The sequence below is a fragment of the Dasypus novemcinctus genome, chromosome 10 (assembly GCF_030445035.2).
Source record: "Dasypus novemcinctus isolate mDasNov1 chromosome 10, mDasNov1.1.hap2, whole genome shotgun sequence".
In the NCBI taxonomy this organism is placed as follows: Eukaryota; Metazoa; Chordata; class Mammalia; order Cingulata; family Dasypodidae; genus Dasypus; species Dasypus novemcinctus.
The window spans coordinates 126525976-126537172 of NC_080682.1; positions in this window are offsets into that span (position 1 = coordinate 126525976).

The window sequence follows — 11197 nt, forward strand, 5'->3', positions numbered from 1 at the left end:
GGGGATGAGATTCTTCTGTATAATCCTGCAATGACAGACACATGACATTAATCATTGTCAAGGCCTGTGGATTGGGACAGCACAAAGTATAAACCATAATGTAAACTATAGACTTTGGTCAGTAGCATTGCTTCAATAATTGTCAATCAACTGTAACAAATGTATCACATTAATCAAAAATGTCAATAATAGGGGAAACTATGTGTGAGGGTGTGGGAGTTTTATGGGAATTCTCTATACTTTTGGTGTAACTTTTCTGTAAATGTATATCTAAAACTTCTCCAAAAATAAAGTTTAAAAATTATAACAGACAGAAAAATAAAATGAAGATTCATTGTCAAGAGACAAAGTAATGAGCAGAATGAGACTCAGGTAATTCGTATGTTAGAATTATCAGAAATGTTAAAGTAATAACGATTAATGTACTAAAGGATATTATAGAAAAGGTGAACAACATAAACAGATGGGGAATTTCACCAGAAAGAAGTAAACTATAAAAAATGTCAAGGAGAAAAGCAAGAATAAAAGCATGTTTGTAAGAGTTAATTCTTTCAACAGGTTTATCCATAGATTCCACATGACTGAGAGAAAAATCTTTCAATTTGGTGATAATTTGATAGAAATGAACCAAACTTAAAGACAAAGAGAAAAAAAAAAAAGTGAGGAAAAAATGGAAGAGAGCCACAAAGCGCTGTGGCATAATATCAACTAGTTTAACATACACGCCTTTGGAGTTCCAGAATGAAAAGAACAGACTTCTCATCAGAAACTTTGCAAGCTAGGAGGCAATGGTGCATCATCGTCAATGAAACGCTGAAAGAGAAAACCATCTGCAAAATGGATTAATACACCCAGCAAAATTATCTGTCAAAAATAAAGACTTTTTCAGAGAAACAAAAGCTGAGATAATTTATTACCAGCAAACCTAGACTACAACAAATGCTAAAGATATGTCTTAAGGCAACAGGAGGATAATGCCAGAAATAAATTTAGGTCTGCAGAAAGAAATGTAGAGTATTAGATATGGTAAAAAAAAAAAAAAAATGAGGGTAAATATTAAGATATTTGTTAATCACTTTAAAGGAAAATGGTCCAAAGCACCAACCTCAGCAGCGTGTTGGCAGTTTGTAACACACGTAGAATGAATGCATGACAGCAATAGCGCTATGGTGGGGGAGGAAAATGGAAGTGCACTACAAGAAAGTTCTTACATGACACACAGAGTGGGATGTTATATGAACGTGTACTGTGGTGAGCTAAAACATATATGGCACACTTTAAACAACCACTAAAAATTTTTTTAAAAAGTATAACTGAAAAACCAATTGAAGGGGGCGAAAGCCCCTCTCAGTCGGAGGCAGGGTGAGCGTCACCATCGGATGGTCCTCATGGTTGAGGAGTGAGCACACCTGAGTGGGGAAGGCAACGAGGGACCAAAGTAGACTCCCTGGTACCCTGCTATTATTCTATTATAGAGTTACTACTATTCCAACGATGGAAGAACTCACATCATCGGTGTAAAGGCAGTGGTCACCAGCAGTTCTGAGGGATGGGAGAGAGAAGAATAGGTGCAAAATGGGGGCATTTGGGACACTGGAATTGTTCTGCATGACATTGCAGTGACAGATACAGGCCATTACATATTTTGTCAAAACCTATAAAATTGTGCATGTCAGAGTATAAACTATAGCATAAACCATAGTCCAAAGTTTGCAGCAATGCTTCAATATGTGCCCATCGATTGTAACAAATGTACTACACTCATGAAAGATGTTGTTAATGGAGCAAAGTGTGGAGGGAGAAGGGGGTATATGGAAATGTAATCTAAAGTCTCTTTAAAAATAAATAAATATATATGTATATATATCTATATATATGCCAATTAGAGGTTAAATAGAATCATTAAAATATTAATGCAAAAGAAGACAAGAGAGAAAAAGAAGGAACAAAGAACTGATCAGAAAAAAAGGTAAAATATTTGAATCCAGTCATGTCAATCAATAATTTCATTAAGTATAAAGCATCTAAATGCTCTAATTATTAAAATAGTAATTCACAGAAACTTACCTATAGCATGATAGCTTTTTACAAGCCTTGAATGAGCAAAACTGAACATTATTTTGTTTAAGGATATGTGTGTATGTAGATAGCTGTTCACAATATGAATGAGAAAATTCAGAAAGAGGCCCCTTTGGCAGGGAGGGACGCACCTTTGGGAGGAAGTACAGACAGCCACCTCAGGGAGCTGGTTCGATCTTTTATTTTGAGTTGGGTGTTGAGTGTACATTTCATTACTAAGCTTCATTAATCACAAATCCATTCTATTCTATAGTATGTATCGAATAAAATATTTCTAAAAGAAGATTCAATAAGCAGTTAAATATTGTTATGGGCCTCTAAGTAAATTACTCATTGTCCATAAGCAAAAGGAGAAAATTTTCAAGAAATGTACTGAAGTGGGAGATCCCATAACAATTTAGTTCAGCAAAAATTCCCTGAGCATTTATTCCATGAGCAAGAAGCAGAGCTATTGCAGGGTACATACAAAGATGCATAAGATACCACACCCAACCTTAGTAACCTACAGCCTAGTGGAAGAGTTCACTATCAAAACCCTGTCTGGGGAGACGAATGTAGGAAGATGGCAGAGGAGGAAACTCCAGAAATCAGTATCCGCACCAGAACAACTACTGAGCTGACAGGAGCTTCTGAATCAACTGTTTGGAAATTCTGGAGCCTTATTAACCGGAGAAGAGCAGCAGGAGGAGGCTAGTAAGCTGGGCAAACGCAGTGACTTTCTGGCATCACACAGTGGCTACCATCTTCATCCAGCAGCCTAGAAGAAGGGCAGAGGGATCCTCAGCCCTGGCTCCTGGTGCAGCCTGCCGGCACCAGGGTGGGATATAAAGACCTGTGGACAGTTCCCCAAACCCGGGGCCCACTGTCTGATAGCTGATTTCTGCTTTTGATCACCTATGCCAGATAATCAGCTCTAAGGGTGGACACTATTTCAACCCACCTCAGAAAAAATTGGCAGGAGTTTCTTAAAGACAGTACTTTTCCTCAAAACTATGGAAAACAGTTAAGGGGCTTTACTAACTGGGCAAATGCAGCTTCAAAAAGCCATTTGCTGTTCTGCCTCTTGTATTTGAACCTATAATTAGCACTATACTTGATATATATGTCCCAGAGGCTTCAATCTTTGGTCCCTCCATGTGCCAGTTGGACCCTGAATTTCAGCAGAGTTGCAACACCTACTCTCCAACTCACTGGACTCACCCAGGACAACTAACAAGGAGATGATAATAGACAATGCCCATCCCAAGGAACAGAGAGTGTCTGCAACTGCAAGCAGGATAGTCCCATCCATCTGTCCTGTGGGTCCTAAGCCCCCTCTCAATTAGAAGCAGAGTGGGCATCACCATCCCCAAATCCTCAAGATCAGGGAATGAACAATGGACTAAAATAGACTTTATTTACAAAATTGTGCAGGACAGAGTGTAAACTATAATATAAACTACAACCCATGGTTAGTAGCAAATGCTTCAATATGTGTTCATCAATTGTAACAAACGTACCACACTAATAAGGGATGTTGTTGATGTGGGAAAGCATGGGAGGGTAAGGAGTGGGGTAAATGGGAATACCTTATATTTTTTATGTAACATTTATGTAATCTAGAGCTTCTTTAAAAATAAAAAAAAAATTAATTAAATTTAAAAAAACAAACAATAAAAACAACAAAGCCGTGGGAGACGCTCCTGGTGCCCCAGCTGGCCCCTCCCTCCCGCCTTTCCAAGGCAATGTGGAGTCAGCCTGTCCTCCCTTTGTGGTCCCTGGCCTAGTTCTGCCTGGGAAAGACTGAAGACGACAAGTAGACAACTCCTCTCCCATCCACACCCTCTCCTCCAGAATTTGCCCTCCAGGTAAAAGCAGTATGGGACAGGTAGGCAGTGTAAGAAACAATCAAGTCAGACAGCCTGGGGGAAAGGCGTACAGCAGAGCATCCAGGAGAGGGAAAAGTCTCTCTCACAGGGAGTAGAGAGGGCATTCAAATTCCTGTAAACAGAGGAATTCCTCAGGGTACCAACAAGCACCAGCCCAGAAGAAGACACAGACCCAGAAAAGACTTGGAGGACCCTGGAGCTCGCAGTCCCCTTGGGCTGTCGTTCTCGACAGAAAGCTGCATTCTGAAAGAGAGCACAGCCAAGGCAGAGCCAATTTGCAGGACAGTGAAATGAGTTTTTTGCATTGATTTGTTGTGTTTTTTTGTTTTGTTTTTTCAGCTCCTGGCACTCAAGAAAATCTCTGTCATATCACTAGTAAGACACAAATTCAAAATCCCATAATTAAAACTTAAAAATATTAAAATGTACAATGGGCAGCAAAAGATGACAAGATAAACAAACAAACAAACAAAAAAACACAAAATGATGGCCTATCCAAAAGAAAAGGATTAAAATCCAGAAAACATCAACAAAGACAAGACCACAGAGATGCCAGACAATGACTCCAAAAGCAGGATCCTAGATTTGCCCAAAGGAAATGATGGAAAATACAGAGAAGGTGCTAGAGGATATCATGAAAACAAAGGAAGGACAATTTGAGAACCTCAAAAAAAGATAGAAAATTTCAAAAAGAACCACAGGAGTTTAAGACCACAATATTAAAAGGAAAAATTCCCTAGATGGTTTCAAGCAGATTGGAAATGCCAGAGAAATAGTGAATACAAAGACAGGATAATTGAAATGAATCAGGCCAAGGAGCAGAAAGAAAAGAAAAATATAAAAAGCAAAAACAGCCAAATTTTAGTCCCATGGAAACCACAAAGAAAATATGTAAAAATACATACAGAAAGAATTGAAAAAGAACTCAAATTGTATAATACAAAAAATCATTATACATGTAAAAGTAGGTATTAATGGAAGAATTGAGAAGGAAAAAACCTATCCAAATTGGGCAGGAACAAGTAAAATTTTTCCTATTTGTGGTGCCCTCACTCTCTATATAGAAAATCCCAAAAATCTATAAGTCTCCTAAAGCTTATAAATCAATTCAGCAATTTGGAAGGGTACAAGATCAACACTCAAAAATCAGTAGTGTTTTAAAACATAAGTAATGAACAACCTCAAGTGGAAATTAAGGAAAAAATACCATTTATAATAGCCACTAACAGAATCAAATAACCAGAATAAATTTACCCAGGTTGTAAGGGACTTATACATGGACATGTAACTAGAAAAAGACCTTGAATAAAAGGGTCAACTCAGACCAGCAGAACATCTCAGCCTACATGTAATATCAGGTGTTGAAAACTGCTTTTTGACCTTGAATAAAAGGGAGAAATGGAAAGGACAAATGAGTGTATATGGCTATGAGTCTCCAAAAAAGAGTTGGGAGGTCATCAGAGGGGTTGTGTTTACGCACGCCTCATCAGGGTCCCAGAGACAGCCAAAGTAGATACAATCCCAGGTACTGGTTTGCCTAGTACAGGCTAGAGACCCACAGGTTCTATGGTCATGGCAGATGGCTCTAGAGTTCTGTGCCATTTCAGTTGGCCCCACTTTGGAGCTTGTGTTCCTGAGTGTGATAGAGTTGGACTCAGATGTGACCTTTCTACACATGCCTCTTCTGTGACTTTTACTGGACCTGTGGTTGGCACTGGGGTTGGTGTATAGTCGGGAGACCTGAATCTCTGGACTGTCCATGTGACAGCCAGGGCCTGAGCCTCAGCAGACTTGCAACTCCTACCCGCTGGTTTATTGGTCTTACCCCAGCCAGCTAACAGGGAGATGAAGAAGGTCAACCACCACACCAGGGAACCAAGAGTGCCTACAACTGCAAGCAGGAGAATTGCATCCATCATCCATGTGGAATCTAAGCCCCCACTTGATATAGAGGTGGAGCAGACATAACCATCCCTGGGTCCATAGGATGGAGGAATAGAGTATGGATTAGAGTGGACTTACTGATACTCTACTATGAAACTATTGTGATTAGTAATGGAAGAAATTGTAGCATTGATGTGGAGAAAGTGGCCACAGTAGCTGCTTAGGGTAGGGAGAGGGAAGAAAAGATATGATGTGTGGGCATTTTCAGGACTTGGAGTTGTCCTGGGTACTGCTGGAACAGATCCTGGACATTGTATGTCCTGCCATGGCCCACTGGGTGGACTGGCAGAGAGTGTAAACTACAATGTAAACCATTATCCATGTGGTGCAGCAGTGCTCCAAAATGTATTCACCAAATGCAATGACTGTCCCACGATGATGAAAGAGGTTGTTGATGTAGGAGGAGTGGGGTGAGGGGGGTGGGGGATATATGAAGACCTTATATATTTTTAATGTAACATTTAAAAAAAAATAAAGAGAGAGAAAAAAAAACATTTCAAAAAGAAATCAAAGAGGACCTAAATATACATAAGGACACACTATGCTCATGGATTGGAAGACTAAATATTGTCAAGATGTCAATTCTAGCCAAAGCATTTTACAGATTCAACAGAATGGTAATAAAAATTCCAATATCTTTCTTTGCAGAAATGGAAAAGCCAATAATCAAATTTATTTGGAAGAGTGAAGATCCCAAATAGGCAAAACCATCATTAAGAATTAAAACAAAATTGAAAACTTTCTACAAGGCTACAGTGGTCATAAAGGCATGGTACTGACACATGGTCAGATTTATAGACCAATGGATTTGAAATAAGAGCATACATGGTCAACTGGTTTTTATGAAAGTGCAAAAACAGTTCAATGGAGAAAGAAAAGTCTTTTAAACAAATGGTGTTGAGACAACTGGATAACTACAGGCAAATAATATTTTTTTTTTAAATCCTTAATCCATTTCTCATACATTATATACAAATTAAGTCAAAATGGATCATAGACCTAAATATAAAACATAACACTATCAAACTTCTAGAAGAAAACAGGAGAAGAAAGTCTTTGTATTCTTGAGTTAAACAAGGATATCTTAGATACAATACTAAAAGCACAGTTCATAAAATAAAACTCTTGATAAACCGGACTTCATCAAAATTAAGAACTGCTGGTCTCCAAAATACACTGTTGGAAGATTGAGAAAACAAGCCACAGAAAGGAGGTAATAAATTGCAAGCCAAAGTATCCTGATTATGTAAAGAATTCTCAAAACTCAATAAAAGAACCAATTAAAAGTAGGAGAGAGATTTAAACAGACACTTCACCAATGAAGATATAAAGATTACAAATAAGTACATGAAAAGATGTTCAACATTCATCACCACTAAGGAAATGAAATTACAGCCATAATAAGGTACAAATACATACATATTAGAATCAAATTTCTTTAAAAAAAACTGAGAAAACAAAGTGCTAACAAGAATGCAGAATAACTGGAATTCTCATACATTGCTGGTAAAGGAATGAAAAATAGCACAGTTTACTTTGGAAAACATTTTAGTAGTTTCTTATAAAGTTAAATATACACTTATCGCACAATTTAGAAATCCCACTCTCAGATATTTAACCAAGTAAAATGAAAACCTGTGTTCAAACAAAAAAAAGATGCACAAATATTTATAGCAGCATATTATTTGTAATTTCCAAAACCTAGAAACAGCACAGTGTTCCTCAACCGGAGAATGATTAAACCCCAAACTGTGGTATATCTGTACAATGGAATACTATACAACAATGAAAAAGAACAAATATTTGATGTATTCAACAACATAATTGAATCTCAAATGCATTATACCTAATAAAAGAAGTAGCCACAGTAAAAATGCTATATACTGTATATTTCTGTATTTTGCAAAAGTAAAACTATAGGGACAGAAAACAGATCAATTACTGCCAGTTGTGAAGCTGGCAAATGGAAGGACTACAAAAACTGCACTGTGGAATATTTTTGGGATGAAGACACTATTCTTTATTTTGTTACATGACTATATACATTTGTAAAAACTTGCGGAACTACCCAGTGAAAAGAGCAAATTTTATCATTTGTAAAGTTCACCTAAATTTTTTTAATGAAAAAAATCACCTCCCAAAATCTAATTGGGATACTACAAAATACCATATTTGATTTACAAAATACATGAGTAACACAATGAAGAAGACAAGGTTTAAAATGAACCCATGTAGAAAAAGTACTAGAAATAATTATAAATTCAAGGTGAATAAACACTGGCCTGGCCGTCCAAAAATCAAATTCAATATTAATACAGAATTAGAAATAAGGAGGGAAGATTACCTGTTTACCCTGTTACTCTCTACTGCTGAGGCCACACCAGGAGCAGTAACTCAGTTCTAGTGTCGGGTGGTAGAAGGACATGAAGCACGCACCTGCAAGTGGAATCGGCTTTTTCCTACCAGGGTGAATTTGCCATCACTGCAGAGAACACTGAGGTCAATTTTGAAGTGCTTCAATAGAATTGTATCCTTCATTAAAAAAAATCTCCAAAGAACCTACTCCAGGTGAAAGACTATGTAGGCAAGGGAAGTCACTAGTAAACAGTGAGATGTGTTTCCAGCCTAGCAAAGACCTGGCTGACATTATAATAATACTAAGCAATCTTTTTTTCCAATGTGTACAATCAGGAGGAGAGATACCAAGAGCAATAGTTTCTGGCTTTTTTTTTCTTTTTAGGAGGTACCAGGGAACCCAAGACCTCGTACGTGGGAGGCAGGCACTCAACCACTGAGCTACATCTGCTCCCCTGGCTTATTTTAATCAGGTCCAGGAACCCTCAGGTTGCCGTGATCGTGAGAGCTCAGTCAAATTTGAATCGGCGCCTATGCCCAGAAGTCAGTTCTGCTTCAGTTTGTTTTGTATCCTGGATACAAAAGCTGGCCTTCCTCAGTTCGGTTGCTCATTGCTATACCTTACCTTAAACTCCTCTTCATTTAGAATCTAAAATGATGTGACAAGCAGTTCATCACACACTTCTGTTTTTACTGAGCTTCCAGATGTGCTTGATGGTTTATAGAACACCGAGTAGTGATCTCTTGTCTACAGCTTCGGCACTCTTTGGGGGAGGTTTTTCACTCTATGACATATTTGTCATAGCACATATTGATAAGCTTATACATCAAGTCATAAACTTCCCTTTTTCATATGTGCATGCTCTCTTAAGTAATTTCTTTTTTAAGTTTTCTAAAACCAAATCAATTTTATTGATACATATTAGTAAAGCATACAATCCATGCAAAGTGTACTATCAATGGTATTTGGTATACACATAGTTGTGAAGCCATCACTTCAGTCATTTTTAGAGCATTTTCATTATTTCAGTAATAATAAACAACAAACAAACAAAATTTCAGTAATAATAAACAACAAACAAAATTCATCACCTCTCAATCTCCCTATGCTTCCCCTGCTGTACATAACTGCTACTTTTGGCTATTTTTTCATGATTATTTTTTAAAGCAGTTTCATTGAGATTAATTCACATATCATACAATCTATCTAAAGTGTATAATCAATGGCTTTTAGTATAATCACAATGTTGCACATTCATCACCACAAAAAATTTAGAACAATTACTCCAAAAAGAAAAACTCCATACCCCTTAGCAGTCACCTCTCAATCTCTCCATCTTTCCCCAGCCCTACATAACCACTAATCTAATTTTCTCTCTATAAATTGATTTGTATTTATATTTTATATAAATGGAATCCTACAATATGTTTCTTTCACTCAGCATAATGTGGTTTTTGTCTGATATTAACATCTTATAACATTAACATACATTTGTTCAGTTTCAAAGAAAAAGTCTTATATATGTATTACCTATAGTCATATTTGAAATGAGATTTTACTATACTATATAGTTTCATGTTACATTTTTCAGCTTTCTTTTTAGTAACATACATGACCTTAGAATTCCCCTGGCAACCACTGTCATACCCATATAATAGCACTGCTAGTTACAAACATTAATTTGTGCTCTCATCTTTTCTATCCATTTCCAAATATTAACATCCTTTTTATCCATTCTGCACACGTTAATCCTCAGCTCTCCATTTCTCTAACCTCATTGTATATTCCAGTTATTACTTCCATGAGATCACACAATATATTTAGATCATAATAGCAGAGTCATATTGTATTTGTCCTTTTGTGTCTGACTTGCTCCACTCAACATAATGTCCTCCAGGCTCATCCATGTTGTCATAAGGTTTATGACTTCATTTCTTCTTACAGCTGCGTAATATTCCATCGTGTGTATACTACACAGTTTATCTGTTCATCAGTTGATGGACACCTGGGTTGTTTGATGGACACCTGGGTTGTTTCCATCTCTTGGCAGTTGTGAATAAAGCTGCTAGGAGCATCGGTGTGCAGGTGTCTGTTCATGTCTCTGCTCTCGGTTCTTCTGGGTATATGCCTAGTAATGGTATTGCAGGGTCATGTGGCAAGTCTATATTCAACTTCCTCAAGAACTGCCAAACAGACCTCCACAGTGTACCATTCTGCATTCCCACCAACAGTGACTAAGTGTTCCTATCACTCCACATCCTCTCCAACACTTGTAATCCTCTCTTTTTAATAGCAGCCATTCTAACATGTGTGAATTTATATCTCATTATAGCTTTGATTTGCATTTCCCTAACCCCTAATGATGTTGAACAGTTTTTCATCTTTATTCACCATTTGTATTTCTTCTTTGGACAAATGTCTAGTCACATCTTTTGCACATTTTTTAATTGATCATTTGTCTTTTTATTGTTGAGTTCTAGCATCTCTTTATATATCATGGATATTAAACCCTTTTCAGATCTATGATTTCCAAACAATTTTTTCCCATTGAGACAGTTGCTTTTTCATTCTTTTAACAAAGTCCTTTGAGGTGCATAAATGTTTCATTTTGAGGAGGTCCCATTTATCTATTTTGTTGTTGTTGTTTGTGCTTTGGGTGTAAGGTCCAAAAAACCACCACCTACCACAAGATCTTTAAGGTATTTCCCTACATTTGCTTCTAGTAGTTTTATGGTCCTGGCTTTTGTATTTAGGTCTTTGATCCATTTTGAGTTAATTCTTATATACGGAGTGAGATAGGGTTTCTCTTTCATTCTTTTGGATGTGGATAACCAGTTCTCCCAGCACCATTTCTTGAAGAGAAATGATAATTGTCTTTTTCTATTTCTGTAAAGTAGGCTGTTGGAATTTCTGATTGGTGTTGCATTAAATCCACAAATCAGTTTGGGTG